Here is a 19151-nt window from a genome sequence, read left to right as displayed (position 1 = left end):
GACAGGTGCAAACAAACCTTGCCATGTGTGGTGTTGGGGAATCAGACCAAAATCCTTCTCAATAGACAGTTTTTAGATATCAGAGTACTCTGCTAGCAGCACAACTGCTTGACAAGCCACTCTTTTCCATCACAAGCGCTTATTCAGAAAAAAATGTTCTTTGAGATATTTCTGTGTTGCACCCACACCTCTAAGCTCTGCCTGTTCATACGTCTGACCTTAACATTGTCCAGTCCTTAAATTGTGCCTTATCTTTGTTTGGAAAGATGTTAGCAGCACATTTTGGGCACTGCCAGAAATACACGATAAATCATTGCCTCTAAAGTTCCATCAAAAACTGACATTTTCACAGCTCTAGCATGATCTGCTGCACAGATTCTTCATAAGGAAGTGTCCCTGGCCTTTTTAACTCATGTTAGCCATGTATTTACTTTATGAAAGCTGGACAAAACATTGTGAAAACTTAAGACATTGGCTGCCCAACCTCTGGGCTTGCAAAAACGATACTGACTCACAAAAAAGCAAGAGAATCTTAGTATGACATATGGTCACTCTATACACTAGTAAGGCGATAAGCATATTACAGTTGTTGGAAGGCTCTACAGTTGTTGAAGGAAAGCCTGTCAACATTTTTTGTTTCTCTGATGAAAACTGGCCCATTCCCTCCCCCAAACCAACCTTGTCACAAATAATTGTCAACAACTTAATTTTCTATTTTTGGCTAAGGTATTATTATCATTATTATTTTAAATATATTGAAATTAGATTCAGGATTGTTAGCAAGCATTTTTGCCAAACAAAGTTGTTAAATGACCATCTAATGTGATTCTGATAAAGGTATTTAAAATGTCACCAAGACTCTGGCAAAAAAGGGAAAACCGGTCCATTTTGAACCCTGCACAAAACATAAGGTTGAAAAACAAATGTAAAGAGAAAATAATCTATAATAAAAAAATAGCTCTGATCTGATAATAATGTAATGCTCTATTGCTAACAATATCATGCTCAAAGCTTCATCAATGGCAACATTCACTGCTTTCATCCTTGGCTCACCTCCAGCCTGCTGGTCCAATAGCTGCAGTAGGTAGATAGGTAGGAAGGCCGCGGGACCCCAAAATCCACCTCTTGGGGTGCAGAGTGGCCAGAGCAGCACTGAAACCCTCAGGTCATGCCACTGCTGCCGGCACCATGGTGAAGTGCCAAGTGCGGTATCTCGGGGACCCGCGGCGGTGCAGCAGCTCCTGCTCCGCATGGCTCCCCTCGGATCGGATCACTGCCAGCCACCGGGCAAGACGCACTCCCCAGCCAGCTGCGCATTCCAGCCCCGTGCGGTCATTTGGGTGGAGGCGCTCGGGTTGGCTGCTGAGAGGAAGTGAGTCACTTCCTCTCTCAGCAGCCAGACAGCCCAAGCACCTGCACCCCACCCAGCCACGCTGGGGGGCTGGCCACTCCGTGGGGGGGCTGCGCTCAGCGCTGGGGGCGGGGGCTCCAGGCATTGTTCAGTGGGAGCTGGGCTCCACTTTGCATGGTGGGGAGAAGAACGCAAAGGAAGGATACTCTACTGCTGAGGAGCTGGTGACACCTGGCCTGCCTCACCTCACGGCAGCGGGGAGAGCGTCACACAGGTGAGTTCCACTGCTCCTTCCCAGAGATCCCAGCAGTACCCTCCCTCAGAATGTGCCGTGTTGGCACATTTGGCTCAATGACCCCTAAGGTAAGGAGACAGCGCAGCACATGTTCTTATCTGCTTGCTGTCCAGGCGATGGTGCCCCAAATTTTCCGGTGCCCTATGCTGCCATGTATGCTGCATATGCCTAAGGATGGCCCTGCGTTGCCTCTTTTTTCCTCCAGTGGGACAGAGCAAGTCCCATTTGTGGTGCAATGGCTACTCATTTAAAAAATATACTTTATTTTTCCCCAAAAAACATTCTTGTTTTCTCTCTCCTTTTTCTTCCAGGCACTTTTCAGATGCTACCTGTCTTAATCTAATTTCCCCCCCCCCCCCATCTTTTTATTCACTGTGCTCTCCCTCCCTCTTGCTAATGTATTATTTTTGTCTGTACATTGGGGAGCTCTCACCCATAACAAATTAATTTGCAATATTTAAAATGAGCCTGGACAAAAAACTAGCTAACATACAACAGGGAACAATTGTGCATTGGCATGGAGATGGACTAGATGTCCTATTAGATATTTTCTATGTAATATTCTTTGATTCTATGTGATGTCTCTCCCTCAAAGCCCTAAGAAACTTAAGCTTCAGAAATTACTCAGATGCATCTCATGAATGTAGACTGGCTCTGGTGTGACCTTTTTATCATATGAGCACTATGATACCTCTTTAGAGCACTATCCACCTGGTCTTACTCTGGTTAAATAGAAAAACTCCCATTGACTTAGTATCATAGAATCTGGGGACTGGAAAGGATCTCGAGAGGTCATCTAGTTCAGTCCCCTGAACTCATGGCAGGAGTAAGTATTATCTAGATCATCTCTGACAGGGGTTTGTCTAACCTTCTCTTAAAAATATCCAATATCGGAGATTCCACAACCTCCCTAGGCAATTTATTCCAGTGCTTAACCACCCTGACAGTTAGGAAGTTTTTCCTAATGTCCAACCTAAACTTCCCTTTCTGCAATTTAAGCCCATTGCTTCTTGTCCTATCCTCAGAGGTTAAGAAGAACATTTTTTTCTCTCTCCTCCTTGTAACAACCCTTTATGTACTTGAAAACTGTTAGTTATTTCTTTTCCAGACTAAACAAACCCAATTTTTTTCAATATTCTCTCATAGGTCATGTTTTCTAGACTTTTAATATTTTTTGTTGCTCTTCACTGGACTTTCTCCAATTTGTCCACATCTTTCCTGAAATGTGGCACCCAGAACTGGACACAGTACTCCAGTTGAGGCCTAATCAGCGCAGAGTAGAGCAGAAGAATTACTTTTCGTGTCTTGCTTACAACACACCTGCTAATACATCCCAGAAGGATGTTCGCTTTGTGTATTACATTGTTGATACATATTTAGCTTGTGATCCATTATGACCCCCAGATCCCTTTCTGCAATACTCTTTCCTAGGCAGTCATTTCCCATTTTGTATGTGTGCAACTAATTGTTCCTTTCTAAGTGGAGTACTTTGCATTTGTCCTTATTGAATTTCATCCTATTTACTTCTGACCATTTCTCCAGTTTGTCCAGATCATTTTGAATGATAATCCTATCCTCCAAAGCACTTGCCACCCCTCCCATCTTGGTATCATCCGCAAACTTTATAAGTATGCTCTCTATGTCATTATCTAAATCATTGATGAAGATCTTGAACAGAACCGGACCCAGAACTAATCTCTGAGGGACCCCACTCATATGCCCTTCCAGCATGACTGTGAACCACTGATGATTACTGTCTGGGAATGGTTTTCCAACCAGTTTTGCACCCACCTTATAGTAGCTCCATCTAGGTTGAATTTCTCTAGTTTGTTTATAAGAAAGTCATGCGAGACAGTATCAAAAGCTTTACTAAAGTCAAGATATACCTCGTCTACTGCTTCTCCCCCATCCCAAGGCTTGTTCTCCTGTCAAAGAAAGCTATCAGGTTGGTTTGCCATGATTTGTTCTTGACAAATCCATGCTGAGTGTTACTTATCATCTTATTATCTTCTAGATGTTTGCAAATTGATTGCTTATTTTTTTGCTCCATTATCTTTCCAGGGCAGAAGTTAAGCTGAGTGGTCTGTAATTCCCTGGGTTGTCCTTATTTCCCTTTTTATTTGGCACTATATTTGGACTTTTCCAGTCTTCTGGAATCTCTCCCATCTTCCATGACTTTTCAAACATAATTGCTAATGGCTCAGATATCTCCTCAGTCAGCTCCTTGACTATTCTAGGATGCATTTCATCAGGCCTTGGTGAATTGAAGACATCTAACTTGTCTAAGTAATTTTTAACTTGTTCTTTCCCTAGTTTAGCCTCTGATCCTACCTCATTTTCATTGGCTTTTACTATGTTTGATGTCCAATCCTCAGAGGTTAAACCGAAACAAAGAAGTCATTAAGCACCTCTGCCATTTCCACATTTTCAGTTATTGTTTTTCCCCGCTCATTGACTAACGGGCCTGCCCTGTCCTTGGTCTTCCACTAGCTTCTAATGTATTTGTAGCATGTTTTCTTGTTACCCTTTATGTCCCTAGCTAGTTTTATCTAGTTTTGTGCCTTGGCCTTTCTAATTTTGTACCTAAATACTTGTCATTTGTTTATATTCATCCGCAGAGAGAGCAAGAGCAGGCCCTCTCTTTTCTCTCTCTCACTCCCTGTTTACCATGATGGGAAGGAACCCACTTAATGGACTTAGACCAAAGGAGGTTATAGAAAGGTAACCAGTAGTAATAATGGGTGTAATAATAGCAATCAGAAACCAATAAAACACGTCTGACGCTGACCTCAATTAACACTGACATGCACACTCATTTTAGTTGTAATATCAGGTAACTGCTACAACGTAATTAAAGCACAGAGCTCTGTTTTCTAGGGACATCAGTGACAGTTTTGTTTTTAAAGCAAACACCCAGAGGCCACGGATCAGGATAGCAAGTTGAAATTCAGTCTCTTGAGAATCTCACGATCTAGAGCTTGAGCCTTGCAAATAAACATAGTGCTGTTACAAAGAGGTTCATGCATCTTTTCTTATTTCAGATAATAAACAGGTGTAACTAGCAATCTGAAAAATCCTGCTTAGAATGGAGCATATCCTTAGAGCTGGAATGACATCAGTGAGATAATGTAGATAGTTACTGAAAAGCAGGTTTAACCTCTGCTTAGAAAGTTCAAAGTAATTTGTGGGGGAAAATGAAGGGCTTATATTAACCAGGCTTAAGAAGGATTCTAAAAAGGAAAGGGGGTTGGCTATTTTCATGAGAACTGGTTTAGCAACTGTGTTATAGGTACTTGTGCAATCAAGAATAACCTATGTGCTGGGGGTAATTAATAAACAATTTGTATCAATCCACAAGCCCCCCCCCCCAAAAAAGATTAACAATAATAAAAAGTACTTTAACACAAAGCTATGGATTAGAATTAAAAGTTAGGAAATTCTCTACATAATGGCCAAGCACTTACTCGCCCTTTGACTCACCCAACTTTCATTTGCCCTCCTGCATGTATGCATGACCACCCTAAATTTATTTACATGATCTATCACACATTTAAATCAAAACAGCTTGAGTTCCTACACTACAGCAGCACAGCTACAGTGCTGCATTTGTGTCACTGTAGAATTGTAGTGTAGACGCTTCTTTCATCAAAGGAAAGGTTTTTTTACATTGATGTAGTTAATCCACCTCTCCAAGAGATAGTAGCTACCAACCTAGCTGCAGCTGTATTGGAAGTTAAGTTGCCCTAACCATGGCGCCCAGAGCATTAATTTTTTCACAGCCCTGGAGTAAGTAGTTTGGTCATTCTAATTTTTAAGTGTAGACCAGGCCTAAATGTCAAAACATGGGCCTTGAACTCTACCCAGAATCTGAAAGACAGCTATTACCGTTCATTTAGCACTGGTGTGATGGGCTGCTCGGTAGGCAGCACTAGCTTCAGTTTCTGAGAGGTCTAAAGATGCAGAACCATGTAGAGCACATTACAGTCTAATCTCAAGGTCACAAAGACATGGATAATTATAGAAATGTAGGGCTAGAAGGGACCTTGAGAAGTCACCAAATCCAGCCCGCTGTACTGAGGTAGGACCAAGTAAACCTAGACCATCCCTGACAGTTGTTTGTCCAACCTGTTCTCAAAAACCTCCAGTGATGGGGATTCCACAATTCCTTTGAAACCTGTGCCAGAAGTTTACTACCCATATAGTTAGAACGGTTTCCTGATATCTAACCTAAATCTCCCTTGCTGCAGATTAAGACCATTACTACTTGTCCTGTGTGCAGTGGACATGGAGGACAATTGATCACTGTCCTCTTTATAACAGCCCTTAACATATTTGAAGACTGTTATCAGGTGTCCCTTTAGTCTTCTTTTATCAAAACTATACAAGCCCAGTGTTTTTAACCTTTCTTCATAGATCTGGTTTTCTAAACCTTTTATCGGTTTTGTTATTCTTCTCTGGACTATCCCCAATTTGTCTACAACTTTCCTAAAACATGGTGCCCAGAATTAGACACAATATTCCAGCTGAGTACCAGTGCTAAGTAGAGTAAGACAGTTACCTCCTGTATCTTACACACAATATTCCTGTTAATATACCGCAGAATAATATTAGCCTTTTTTCTCAACTGCATCAGATTGTTGACTAGTATTCAATATGTGATCCACTCTAATCCCCAGATCCTTTTCAGCAGTATTACCACCTAGAAAGCTATTCCCCATTTTGTAGTTGTGTATTTAATTTTTCCTTCCTAAGTGAAGTATTTTGCACTTATCTTTACTGAAGTTCATCTTGTTGAATTTAGACCAATTTACCAATTTGTCAAGGTTGTTTTGATTTCATCTTGTTGAATTTAGACCAATTTGTCAAAGGTGTTTTGAATTCTAATCCTGTCCTCCAAAGTGCTTGCAACCTCTCTCAGATTGGTGTCATCCACAAATTTTATAAACTTACTCTCCACTCTTTTGTCCAAGTCAATGAAAATAATGAATGGTACTGGGTCCAGGACTGACCCCTATGGGCCCCCACTAGATATGCCCTCTCAGTGAACCTCTGAGAACTACTGTTTGAGTAAGGTCTTTCAACCAGTTGTAGATCCATTTTATAGTAATTTCAACTACATTACATTTCCCTAGTTTGCTTATGAGAATATTATGTGTCAACACCCTTATTAAAATCAAGATCTAGCACATCTACTTCTTCCCCCATCCACTAACCGAGTAACCCTGTCAAAGAAGGACATTAGGTTCGTGTGACATGATTTGTTCCTGACAAATCCATGCTTGCTATTCCTTATAACCCTATATCCTCCTGGTGATTACAAACTGATTATTTAATAATTTGTTCCATTGTCTTCCCAGGTATCTAAGTTAGGCTGACTGGTCTTAAATTCCTTGGGTCCTCTTTGTTCCTCTTCTTAAAGCTAGGTACTATGTTCACCCTTCTTCAGTCCTCTGGGACCTCACCTGTCCTCCAGGAATTCTCAAAGATTATTCTAAAGGTTCTGAGATTGCTTCAGCTAGTTCCCTAAATACACTAGACTGAATTTAATCAGGGCCTGCCAACTTAATACATCTAACTTATTTAAATATTTTAACCTGTTGTTTCCCTATTTTGGCTTATATTCCTTCTCCCTTGTTGTTAATATTAATTATATTGAGTATCTGGTCACCATTAAGCTTTTTGGTGAAGACAGAAGCAAAACAGGCATTAATCACTTTGGTCTTCTTGAAGTCATCAGTCGTTAGCTCTCTTTCCCCACTAAGTAGAGGACCTACATTTTGCTTCATCTTTCTCTTGCTCCTAAAGTATTTAAAGAATCTCTTCTTATTGCCTTTTATGTCACTTGCTAAGTGTAACTCATTTTGTGCCTCAGATTTTGTCTCTGCATGCTTGTTCTATTCTTCCACTTTTGTAGGGTTCCTTTTGGATTTTCAGGTCATTAAAGAGCTATTGATGGAACCATATTAGCCTTTTACTATTCTTCCTGTCTTTCCTTTGCATTGGGATGGTTTGCCATTGTGCCTTTAATATAAGGCACAATGGCAAACCATCCCAATGGGTAGCAAGGTTGGGCATTTAAAAATGGCAATAAGGTTGCAGCCAAAAGAAATAGTGGCAATCATTTCACCAGGTAGATTTGGGGGGGGGGGAAGGCGGAAAGCACTTTTGTCCATGTCTGTCACCTGAGCCATCCAGTCTAAGAGGACATCTAAACTTCAAACTCGCTGATGGAGTTACCGTTGATTTAAACCAGTGTGAGATCAATGGAGTGACCAAATTTAGATTCCAACAGTAATCACTTGCTAGTTGTCTTGGCTCTAATGATTGGGTATGGGATGCTATATGGAGTTTCACATAAATAGGTCCAAGGACATTCAGAGCTTTAGGTGGTAGCTAGTGCAAGGAAGTGGCTAAAAAACAATGTACTACTACTAACTACCCTACTAACAGCCTAGGTTGTATACGTGATATTACTCTCCACCTTGTTCAGGATAAAATGGTCAAAAGCACGTGAGAATAATGTTTGATTATTAGGCATCAGCTAGTTAGGGGGCCAATATTCAAAATATTCAGAAGTTAAAATTACAGGATGATGAGATTGCTCTTTGCTTTAGTTCTGTTTTTGTGGCTATTAGAATCAAGGTTGTAATCATTTATTGCCACAGTGAAAGTCTGTTTATATGTCTCTTGGCATTATGCCCCCTGTTCTTCATAGTAATATTATTATGATACGAGTATGGTGTAATTATGATGTATTTTGTGTAAGATAAGGCATGTGGGATATCATTGGAATGGTTATGATTTACTGAATATGATTATCCTACTTGTATGGAGGTATCATTTTGGTATCTGATATTAGGAATATTGTCTATGCCTCTATTACAAATGTGTTTACACCTGGGGAACGCCCACTAGAAAGAATGCAATCAGTCTAGATGGCTGGCTGGGAAGGGCCATTAGGGAGAACTATAGGTCTTAGAAGATGCTAATCTCCCACCAGGGAGCCTTCCTGGGAAGCCTTCCAGAGGCTGCTGCAAACAAACAGCCTCTGAGTCATGGCTGCAGTGGCCATACAGGGACATGTGACCAAGTCACCTTGTATTGGATTCCATGATAATACTAGTGTTTTTTCACTGACCGGGTATGGGAATCAAACTGGGAGACAAAAGATTCCCACCATATGCAAAAGATACTTAAGGCAGGTGAGTGACATCATGGTTCATTCTTCACTGACTCCCTGCCCAAGAAAGAAGACTGCTGGAAACACCTGAGAAACAAATAGACTGAACTAGGAGAGAAGAGCTGAACCCAGGCTAGAAGGTTGTCTAGCCTGTAAAAGGAATAACTGGAGTTTTAAGTGGCAAGCAGTGCAGCTTGCCTTCAAGAATCTCTGAAATCTGCCTAAAACAACATTTAGGGTGAGAAATTGCTACACAATCCAATTTCTTTAGTATATTAAGTTTAAATTGCATGTTTGTTTTCTAAGTAATCTGATTTGTTCTGTTTGCTTTCCTTATAATCACTTAAAATCTATCCTTTATTGTTAATAAACTTGTTTTGTTTTGGCTAAGATCAGTGTGTTTGTGAAAATCATAACTTGGGGCAGAAAGCTGTGCATATTCCTCTCCACATTGAGGGAGGGGGTGAATTTCATGAGCTTATGCTGTACAGATCTCTGTGCAGTGCAAGACAGTATAATTTTGGATTTACCCTCTAGACAGGGGTGTGCACTTGAGTACTGGGCAGTTCCTTAGCTGAGCCTTCCCTTGCAGAGCTGATTTCAGCACATGGGTGTTTCTGCAGCTGGGTGTCTCCCTACCTATATGTGTGCTGGTAAAGTGCAGTCTGAAGCCTGGGAGAGGGCTTGGCAGGCTGCACAGTAGTACAGGTGGATCAGGGAGCTCAGTGGTATCCCAGTTTCAGGTGGCACTCCGGGACCCTTCACAGTCTCATTTTAATTCTAGCATCCTGTTTGCCAATCTTTTAGCACTGTTATGGCCAAGATACTCCAGGTTGCTAGTACTAACAATCAATAAAAACAAAAGCAAACAAAATTACTCAAATATCTGCTTGATAAAAATATGCTAATGCCACAGGGAAGGTGACTGAATGAAGCCCAGGCAAAACTACCATTCAATTCAGTGGACTTTCAGGATTTGGCTCTTTGATTCTATAAGTTTATTATCTTTGGATATTGAGCACTACTAAATGACAATGTGAGGATTTCAACATTAAGAGTGATGAAACCAAGAGACATTCCAACATTAAACAGGAATAAACCTGTATGTGCAAGGCAACAAGATGCTGTGCATCCTAAAATAGACTTGGGAGGAGTAGTGTTGTAATTACATTTCCGTGTGAACTTCTTATTTTTATAAATAACAGAAATCCTTTCCTTTTGGATTCCAAGTTTACCTTCCTCATATGGCTTGTTGCTTCCTTTAGTTGGATAAGGCGTGTAGAGAGAAGCCTGGCTAATTGTCTAATTTGCATTGTTGTTTTTTCCACAGAGAATGTCCCATGGGCTTCAAATACTGTGAGACCAGTGAAAGGTGATTTTTCTCTGTGGAGTTTGTGAGATCCGACAGAGAAATCAAAGCAATGAGTGAAATCCTGGCTCCATTTAAGTCAACAGCAAAACTCCCATTGACTCAAATAGGGCCAGAATTTCATCCAATATCCAGTACAAGACATTAGTCCCTGCAGAGATAACATTTGTAGATGTTGCAAAAATCTGATGTACTGAACAGAAGACACAAAACTTTTCATTGGTCATAAGATACAACAGTGAAAATAATAAAATATAGAAGTATGAAATTGTGTTAAGTTGCATATTGAAATGCTGTTCACTTTATGCACAATCCTTTTTTGCTGCCGCATGCATCCCCATGACTGCTTTCCGTTCATTTGAGCTTATTTCACCTTGTTGCCTTGCGTTACATTTTCAGAAGTATGCCTGATATTTGTCTGAAGACAGCACAATGAGCTTGCAATTCAATATGTAGATATGGCCACCGACCCATCTTTATTAATGAAGCTAACAATGATGATGCACAGTAAGGGAGAGTAGCATTGTGCAGACAGATAAAAAACATGGTTCCAGCTTCAATGAGCTATCAGCCAAACAAACGCATCTAAACCCTTTTGAAGTTAATTGAAACCTTTCCACTGACTTTAATGGGCTTTGGATCAAGCTCTAAAGCTGTGCTCTAGCCCTGCCCTTAGCGGGGGCCAAGGTTCCTGGGGAGGGGATGGGCTTCAGAGAGCCATAAGGAGGCCGAGGCTGGTGCCGCAACTCCGGGCTGGTCTGGGGCCAGGAGCGGGACTGTGGCCGGGGTCTGAGGCTGTGGCCAGGCCACAGTCAGGGGCTGATATGGGGGGGTGAAGCCGGGCATGCAGCCAGGAGTTGGGGCCCCGACTGGGGGCAGGGCTGGAGCACAGTTGGGAGCAGAACAGTGCTGGATGGCACTCAGTTCCCACCCCTTGTGGGGGCTGGGCCAGACCCCACCATGCTCCCTCTGAATGATCCACCGTGCCCCCACAGTGTGAGGACCACTGCCCTAGAGAATGATCCTGCTTCCACGGAAAATTTGAAATCTTTTTATGGCAGGGACTTCGTCTTCTCTCAGTCTCTATCTCATGGAGATTTGTATATATGTTCTTTTCATTATTATTATTTTCTTTTATCTAAAATTAAAATGTATGGAAAACATAATACTTGAGGCGGCAGTTAGCACTGACCAGAGCTGCTGAATGCAGGACAGGTGGCTTCTATGGCCCACTGCCACATAGAGCGTGGCTGAGTCTCAGCAGGAGGCAGGCAGGAACTGTCTTCAGGCTCTGGGTTGCAGGGGGCAATAGAGGATTGTTTCTGGGAGGGGTGCTGGGATCTTTCATTGCCCTCCAGACATTTGCCCAGTTGTCTTAGAGCTGACTGAAAAATGGGGAAAATATAATTTGAAAATGTTGCCCTTCTTCACTGAATATTTTACAAATTTCCAGCCAGCAGGGCATGCCATTTTTAATGAGAAACCATTTAGGAATGGTCATGGATTCATGGGGTCTAATCTATGCTCTGGCCTTTAACCCGACTCTTGGGAGCACCTTGTTAGTGTGCTGGTCTTCAAGGATCCCACTGGTTCTGCAGGGGCAGACCCATAGCCTCCACGACTCCAAAACTGGGCCTTTGGGCACCAACAATCCCCTTCTTGCTCCGTGGCTCCCTGTAGTGTGTCCAGCCATGCCAGACTCCCACAGGAGACTTTTTCTACCCCTTCAGGCTTCAGTGATTCCAATAAGTATCTGCAGCGACACCAGACAGCCTTTTCCAAAACAAGGTAACAATGTATTAGTCTCCTGGACTATAGAATCTGAAAATTCTTGTGTTAGCATGAGAGAGGCAGAAGCTAGGTGGAAGCCAGGAGTTTGCCATAGCCTGCTTCTCTGAGCCCCATCTCTGTTCTCTCTGTCCTCTTTATCTCCCAATCCCCAGAGAGCTTCCCGCACCCCCATGTCTGTATACCCTGCTTTTCTTAACCCTGACTCTTGTCCAGACACAGCCATGTTGTGGTCTCATGCTCAGCTGCCTCTTCAACTAGGTGCTAATTTTCAGTCACTGGGGTTCCCATTGTTTCTGTAGGGTCTTCCAGTCAAATGTATTGATTCCAGGCCAGATAATCCTAGTGGCTATATATCTCAAATAACTAGCCTACTCACCCAGGTCCCATGGAGAAAATAAATTCTTTCCCCCCGTGAAGTAGCAATGTCAAGGGGATAAGAACAAAGTCACAGAGACAGGAGCAGCAAAGAATCCTGTGGCACCTTATAGACTAACAGACGTTTTGCAGCATGAGCTTTCGTGGGTGAATACCCACTTCTTCGGATGCAAGTGGTGGAAATTTCCTGGGGCAGGAATATATAAGCAAGCAAGAAGCAAGCTAGAGATAACGAGGTTAGATCAATCAGGGTGGATGAGGCCCTGTTCTAGCAGTTGAGGTGTGAAAACCAAGGGAGGAGAAACTGGTTCTGTAATTGGCAAGCCATTCACAGTCTTTGTTTAGTCCTGAGCTGATGGTGTCAAATTTGCAGATGAACTGGAGCTCAGCAGTTTCTCTTTGAAGTATGGTCCTAAAGTTTTTTTGCTGTAGGATGGCCACCTTAAGATCTGCTATTGTGTGGCCAGGGAGGTTGAAGTGTTCTCCTACAGGTTTTTGTATATTGCCATTCCTAATGTCTGATTTGTGTCCATTTATCCTTTTCCTTAGAGACTGTCCACAGACAGTTCATTAAAAGATTACAGAATATTCCCACATTCATCACATGAGCTCACAAGTTTTGAGGCATATTTGAAATGAATGAGCTATCTGGAAGTCTTTGTACAATGCATTGAAAATATACTTTATAAATGGTTTTAATAACACTAACAATAATAAACAACAATTTATTTGTATTGCAATAGCATCTAAGGGTGCCATCAGGATTGAGACCCCATTGTTCCAAGCACCATATAGTAAAAACAGTTATTTAAAAGACAGTCTCTGCCTCAATGAGCTTATAGGCAAGGCTACAATCTGTAGACAAAACAGACTGAAGGTGGAGATGGAGGAAGTGGAGGAAAAGGTGATTAATGACAAATTTTAAACTCTTCCTGTCATTTTTCCATTTTGATTGCCTACACTCTTCAAGCTGTGCCCAGGGTCAGAAGCAGAAAGTTGCAGAAACCTCATGAGATATTGGTTTTGCAAGATTTCTAGCCGAAATTTGTGCAGCCAATAGGATCAGTCAGTTCCGGTATGCAGCCAAGGTTTTTTTGTGCTCCCTGGGAAAACTTGCAAACCACTTGATATTTGCCAATCACCCAGGAAAACAGTTTTAAAATTGATTGGATGTCGTTCCTGATAAGGGTCTATATCCTCTATTACTGAACTGCTATTTGTGGATAGCTTCCTGAATTGGGTTCAGCAGGGTACCAACAGGCAGAATGACCATGATAAATACAAGGAAGGCATCAAGCAGAAATAGAGCTCTAAATCAAAACAAAGAACTGACCTCTATTGAGTGCAATTTTATAAGGAGATCTGGTCAGCTCCTTCAACACTATTTAAAAAAATGTGCAAGAGATCATACAATGACTACCTGCTGCCATATAACACTGTGGAAATCTACTACAAATGTGCACGGCGCATGGATTATAAAATCATGGGGTCAAATTCTGTCCAGTTACACTCTTGCAACTTCACTAAAGTGAACATATTTTGCATAGATGTCACTTAAAGTCACTGAGCCACATTCTGTTTTTATCTACGAGTGTCAAATCAACAAGTCCTTATTCAGGATCAGACTCAGTGACTTGTTGATTTGCATGGAAGTTGAGGATGCACAGATCTTGCAGAGAAGACAGTCTGCAACTCACAGGATTGAGCTTTTAGCCTTGCTTGTTTGTTTACTTATGGGCTTTTCTAGCACCATCATATCTGAGCATCTCTCAAATATTAATATGGTTCAGAGATTTTTAAAGGCACAAAAGTGAATTAGGTGCTCAACTCCCATTGACTTTCAATGAGTGTTAGGCACTGACCAGCCCTTTTGTGCCTTTTGACAATGTCCCTTATAAAGCCCATGCCAGTGAAAATTTCTTAGTGGCATCAGTAAGCTTTCCCAGAGTAGGCACTGCCTGGTTTTTCTTGATTTAGTATTTACTAAAGTCAACAGTTTGGAAATACAAATGCAGAATGGAAAATGAAAAAAATGCATGTTTATTTTTTCACTTTAGCCATTTTACATGAAAGGAATTTTCTTATTTTTCTCTCAGTTAAAAAAAAAAAGAGTAAACAGGTTTCCTTGTCTTGTTTGGCAAGCCAGTAGAAATTTGCAGGATATCTATATATAGCATTCTCCAATCCGTTCAGAATGTGTAGGAAATACCTCAGTTCCTGATACTGTAGAAGATTTCCTTTGTATCACTTGTCATAGGCATGGTATAGCTAGTGATGTCCTTACTGTATACTTGAAATGTTAGGAATGCATTGTTCATTTGCAGCCAAAAGACTGAAAATCGAGGCCTAAATTCTCCCATCAGATCTCCTGGGTGGCTGTCAAATAAGCACCTGAAGTACTGTACAAGCAGTCCAAATACTGTCTTGTATGTAGTATATTTATGGTGCTGAAGAACTATTCACATCAGCGCATAATCGTGTTTTATGCAATATCTGCACCTTCTCCATGGTGGGGCACAGTGATCTCCAAAAACCTTTTGCCAAAATGGAGCAATTTTAGTAGATCTCACTATTAACTTTCGCTATGCAGTTCAGGTGAAAGTCATTTCCACTTTTAGCGCATGTTTTAAAATGCTGTCCCCTAGGCTTTTATCATTCTTCACATACGCTCTGAGACTCAGCTAGTAAAGAACTACTTTGCTTAGACAATAATGTTTAAATTAACTTGGTGTTTTGCTTGTGTGAAGAATTAGCCAACTTCTCCCACCATTTTTCTTCATTAACGCTATGCAGTATAATAATGAATCAAGCCTGATATCCCTTCGGGCAGAGAACCCCCCACTCTTGAGGTTTTCAATATCTGCAAGGTATATCTTGGATTTTACAAAAAAATCCTTTCCTGGGTTGCAGAGTGGAAAGGGGGGAATGTCTTTCTAGCATGCAGCTTCCAAGCTTCTGCAGGAAAAGGCAATGGATGGCCTTCCTTCTGTGCAGCTATACTGACCACCACATTTACCTGCACAGATGTACTGTGCTGCCATAGCTTGAGTCCTACTGCAGCTGAGCTGGCCTGCCAGTAGTAGTCACAGAGTTAATGCTGGTTCAAGCAACATTGTTATCCATCTGGATTCACTCTCTGGCCCTATCCCTAAAACACTGTAGAGGAAAGACTCCAGCAGGGAGTCCAGTGGGAGAGGAGAGGAAGCCATGTATAGTGGCAAAGTCATGAGTGAGTTATGCAGGTCATCCCAAACAAGTGCCAGTCAAGTCTTTATACCATGTACACTTTGTGGGCCCCATATGTTAAAGCAACACTCTTAGGGCTTGTCTACACTACAACGTTAAGTCGACTTAAGTTACATCAATGTACAGCCACCACTGTAATTAAACCACTGCTGCATGTCCACACTATGCTCCTTGCGTCAGCAGAGTGCAGCGACACAGAGAGCAGTGCACTGTGGGTAGCTATCCCACCATCCCACTGGCTGCAGGGTGTTTTGGAAAGCATTTGCAGTGGCTCATGTGGGTAAGTTCAGCATCACATGATGCAATTTTCTCAATCCCATCATTCCATGGGCATCCTACTACATTTTGTGCAGTTTTTCAACTGCCCTGGTAAACCTGCGTGTCAGCCATCTCTGTTAGAAAGCATGGATCCTGCAGTGCTCTTCAGTATTGTGCTGTGTGTTATGAACTCAGTGCGCCAGATCCTGCAGTATTTCAGGGTGAGGGAGGCCTGGAAGGAGCATTTTAACAATGAGCCCAGGAATGCGTGTTGCTGTAGTGTGCTGAGCCTGGCATTGTTTGTTGGCAGGATGCTATGAATCTTGTAATGATTGCTGTGCGTGCCCGACTCTAACAATGCACATGCACCTATTGCTATTGTCTGTGAATGTTAGCAGCAGCCACCATGTGATGGCGAATAATAAAGATAAATTATCTTTCTTTTAGTTTATCTTTTCTTTTAAGTTTATCTAAACATTTAGTAGATTTTTAGTCTATGCCCATACTTATGTTTACCTTTGTATCTGCAATTTACATTGATATGAGAAAGTGAATGCCAGCTGTATCTGTTTTTACCACTGGTGCAAGTAGAATTCATTTCTTATCCGTACGCTGTACCAGCTAAAGGGGAGTGGGGGTCACGTGACCTCCCCACGTGACTCCTCATGTGACCCCCGCTCCCAGCCTGGAGCCCTGCGCTCTGCCTCTCCCCTTCCCATGATCCATCCCACTTTACCTGGCAGGGGGGAGCGCTCCCAGTGGGTGGACACAGCACAGCTGTTGTGTGGACTGCTAAGAGAAGAGGAGAGCTTGCTCTCTGGAACAATAGCCAGTTCACAGACACACCTGCTTTGGGAATTGCCAGCAGAAGAGCTTCAACCCAGCTCCCTCTGACAGCAGAGAATTTTTTTTTTCAGACACGCTGGCAACTGATCCCCACTCTGGCAGCTCCTCTGGTGCAGCTGTACGGCTCCCAGCCCTTCCACACAGTTGCGTGCCTGCCTCTCCTGTCTGGGGTCTGTACAGCAGCCCTGCCAGAGGACAGGGCTGGAGGCACTGAAGAAGCAGCCAGCGTGGGGTTTTGCTCCTTTCGCCACTGCAATTCCTGGGAGAGCCCTGAATCGCAGTTGCAAAAGGAGCAGAACATGGGACCACCGGACAGCCCCATGCCGGCAGCTCCTCAGGTGGGGCAGCCCTGCCCCCAGCCCTGTCCTCCAGCGGGGCTGCTGTATGGACCCCAGACAGGAGATGCAGGCATGCACCTGCGTGGAAGGATTGGGGGTGGTACAGCTATAAATAACTTACTGGTATGACATACTGGACTGTACCACCCTACTTGTACCACTGTTTTTTACTGGTTCAGAGAGAGTTTTAATTCTCTTTCTTTTCATTCTTCCTTAAAACCATTCCCTCTTCTCCTACAGCCTAAACACCCTGACCTCAACCCTTACTGCTCCCTCCACTAGCCCTCCACCCATACACCACCACCCTGACCCGAGCCCTCTCCTTGTAGAAGTGACATGTCTGCAGCTCCGCATCAGAGCGACTCTTTGCCTCCCTTGCCTTCTGGTATGCCTGCTGCAGCTCTTTGATTTTTACATAACACTGCTGCATGTCCCTATTGTAGCCCTTCTCCTCCATGCCCTGAGCGATCTGGCCATAGATACCAAAGTTCCTGCAGCTGGAGCAGAGCTGTGACTGCACAGCCTCCTCTCTCCACAGACCCAGGAGATCCACCACCTCCATGTACTCCAGGTAGGAGTGTGGTTGCTGCGTGGAGCAGACATGGTCAGCTGGGCAGCAGGCAAAAAGAGTAAGTTCAAAACTTCCCGGGGCTATATGAGGGAAGGGGCGCATACCTGTGTACCTGGTGGCAGGGCAGTGGAGTTCAAAACGGTGACCAGAGCGGTAATGGTGGGCATTGTGGCACACCTCTTGGAGGTCACTTAGGTCAACACATGGGCGGCGAGTGACTTCGGGGAGACTAGCCCCCGGCTTCACCCCTTCCGCCCGTGCTCCCCCGGGTCCAGAGCCCCAAGCCCCCCTGTCCCTCCCCGGCCAGAGCAATGAGCGCCCCCCACCTCGGCCAGAGGAGCCCCAGGCTAGCAAAAGCCCTGAGGCCTCCCCAGGGCCGGCTCCAGGCACCAGCATTCCAAGCTGGTGCTTGGGGCGGCATTCTGCAAGGGGCAGCAGTCCCTGTTGTTTTGCCCCCAAGCAGCGCGCCGAATTGCCGCCATGGACAGCTGGGGCAGTCCGTGTGCCCTTAGGGCGGCACGCGCGTTTCCGCGGTGGCAGCAATTCGGCAGCAGCTTCTATGTTTAGCTGTCCACAGCGGCTTCAGCTAATCATAGAAGCTGCCGTCGAATTGCCGCTGCTGCGGAAATGCGCCTGCCGCCCTAAGGGCACACGGACTGTCCCCGCTGCCCACGGCGGCAATTCGGTGCGCTGCTTGGGGCAGCGAAAACTGTAGAGCTGGCCCCGGGCCTCCCCACGTGTCCAGAGGAGCCCCAAGCCAGCCATGCCTTCCCTCCCCAGACCCCAAGCCACCTGGGAAAAGCCGCAGCATGATAGCGTTTCTTTCAGAAGAAGAGCCTGAGCTTTGCTATGTCTCATGCAGGTTCTGGGGTGGCAGTATGTGTTACTCAGCTTCCTGGGTTCATCAGTAATCTCTCTGGAGTCCAGGGAGATTATTGATGAACCCAGGAAACTGAATAGCACATACCAGCTCCTCCAATGCCCTGGAACCTGCATGTGGTATAATAAAGGAAAAACTTCCCCTGAAACCTGCAACCAGGTGTCCGGAGGCAGTGGCGAGCCTCCCCTGGCTTATTATACCTGCCGCCCATGAATCAACATAAGCAACACACTGTTTACAGTGTAGTTAGGTCACTGTATTGACCTAACTACATCAGCTTGAGCGCTACACCTCTCGCTGAGCTGGCATTATAAAGTTGACGTAGCAGGTGAGTTACATTGGTGGGAGGGGCCTTGTAGTGTAGATGCTGACCTTATTAGGTCAGCACAAGCTGCCTTATGTGGACCTAACTCTGTAGTGTAAACCAGGCCTCAGATATGTTTTAAGAGAAGGTTTCAAAAAATTTTATTGATACTATTTCATATGTAAAGCCAGGCTGCATTAGCCTCGTGAGTCCAACTATACTGGTCTTGAAGGAAGATACTGTATACAGTAGAAGTGCTATAATATCCTGCGATAACTAATACCATTATTGCCAGTGGTGGTCCCTCTGCATTGTCTTTACCTTCTACCAATGGGCTGTTTGCTTCA

The sequence above is a fragment of the Mauremys mutica genome, chromosome 5 (genome assembly GCF_020497125.1).
Source record: "Mauremys mutica isolate MM-2020 ecotype Southern chromosome 5, ASM2049712v1, whole genome shotgun sequence".
Taxonomy (NCBI): Eukaryota; Metazoa; Chordata; order Testudines; family Geoemydidae; genus Mauremys; species Mauremys mutica.
This window is presented reverse-complemented; position numbering follows the sequence as displayed.